The sequence below is a fragment of the Schistocerca nitens genome, unplaced genomic scaffold (genome assembly GCF_023898315.1).
Source record: "Schistocerca nitens isolate TAMUIC-IGC-003100 unplaced genomic scaffold, iqSchNite1.1 HiC_scaffold_222, whole genome shotgun sequence".
Classification (NCBI taxonomy): domain Eukaryota; kingdom Metazoa; phylum Arthropoda; class Insecta; order Orthoptera; family Acrididae; genus Schistocerca; species Schistocerca nitens.
Genome location: NW_026045763.1, coordinates 5,817 through 7,500, shown reverse-complemented (window position 1 = coordinate 7,500; position 1,684 = coordinate 5,817). Strand labels below are relative to the sequence as shown.

Here is a 1,684-nt window from a genome sequence, read left to right as displayed (position 1 = left end):
GTTATCGGAATTAACCAGACAAATCGCTCCACCAACTAAGAACGGCCATGCACCACCACCCACCGAATCAAGAAAGAGCTATCAATCTGTCAATCCTTCCGGTGTCCGGGCCTGGTGAGGTTTCCCGTGTTGAGTCAAATTAAGCCGCAGGCTCCACTCCTGGTGGTGCCCTTCCGTCAATTCCTTTAAGTTTCAGCTTTGCAACCATACTTCCCCCGGAACCCAAAAGCTTTGGTTTCCCGGAGGCTGCCCGCCGAGTCATCGGAGGAACTGCGGCGGATCGCTGGCTGGCATCGTTTATGGTTAGAACTAGGGCGGTATCTGATCGCCTTCGAACCTCTAACTTTCGTTCTTGATTAATGAAAACATACTTGGCAAATGCTTTCGCTTCTGTTCGTCTTGCGACGATCCAAGAATTTCACCTCTAACGTCGCAATACGAATGCCCCCGCCTGTCCCTATTAATCATTACCTCGGGTTCCGAAAACCAACAAAATAGAACCGAGGTCCTATTCCATTATTCCATGCACACAGTATTCAGGCGGGCTTGCCTGCTTTAAGCACTCTAATTTGTTCAAAGTAAACGTGCCGGCCCACCGAGACACTCAATAAAGAGCACCCTGGTAGGATTTCAACGGGGTCCGCCTCGGGACGCACGAGCACGCACGAGGCGGTCGCACGCCTTCGGCTCGCCCCACCGGCAGGACGTCCCACGATACATGCCAGTTAAACACCGACGGGCGGTGAACCAACAGCGTGGGACACAAATCCAACTACGAGCTTTTTAACCGCAACAACTTTAATATACGCTATTGGAGCTGGAATTACCGCGGCTGCTGGCACCAGACTTGCCCTCCAATAGATACTCGTTAAAGGATTTAAAGTGTACTCATTCCGATTACGGGGCCTCGGATGAGTCCCGTATCGTTATTTTTCGTCACTACCTCCCCGTGCCGGGAGTGGGTAATTTGCGCGCCTGCTGCCTTCCTTGGATGTGGTAGCCGTTTCTCAGGCTCCCTCTCCGGAATCGAACCCTGATTCCCCGTTACCCGTTACAACCATGGTAGGCGCAGAACCTACCATCGACAGTTGATAAGGCAGACATTTGAAAGATGCGTCGCCGGTACGAAGACCGTGCGATCAGCCCAAAGTTATTCAGAGTCACCAAGGCAAACGGACCGGACGAGCCGACCGATTGGTTTTGATCTAATAAAAGCGTCCCTTCCATCTCTGGTCGGGACTCTGTTTGCATGTATTAGCTCTAGAATTACCACAGTTATCCAAGTAACGTGGGTACGATCTAAGGAACCATAACTGATTTAATGAGCCATTCGCGGTTTCACCTTAATGCGGCTTGTACTGAGACATGCATGGCTTAATCTTTGAGACAAGCATATGACTACTGGCAGGATCAACCAGGGAGCTGCGTCAACTAGAGCTGAGCAGCCGGCCGCCCGGGAGTGTGTCCCGGGGGCCCGCGCGAACACGCAAGCGTCCGCTCAATTATTCTGCAAACAGGAGGAGGCTGGGCTCCCCTGCACGATACACCTCGAAACCCTCTCAGGTCCCGGCGGCGCGCAGCGCCGTCCTAAGTACTTGGTCGGGTTCGAGAGAGGCGCAATCGCCCGGAGATAGGCGAGTAGACGCTTTCAGTGCGACCACCCGTGCCCCCAACTGAGCTTGCC

At 53.3% G+C, this 1,684-nt stretch overlaps 1 non-coding gene across 1 annotated transcript in view; it reads right to left on the bottom strand.

Moving 5' to 3' along the window:
- Positions 1 to 1,421, bottom strand: part of LOC126221687 (small subunit ribosomal RNA) — a 1,909-nt gene extending 488 nt beyond the window's left edge. The window contains exon 1 of the ribosomal RNA XR_007543263.1: positions 1 to 1,421. This exon is cut by the window's left edge and continues 488 nt beyond it. This is a non-coding gene — a ribosomal RNA (small subunit ribosomal RNA).
- Positions 1,422 to 1,684: the final 263 nt, after the last annotated feature.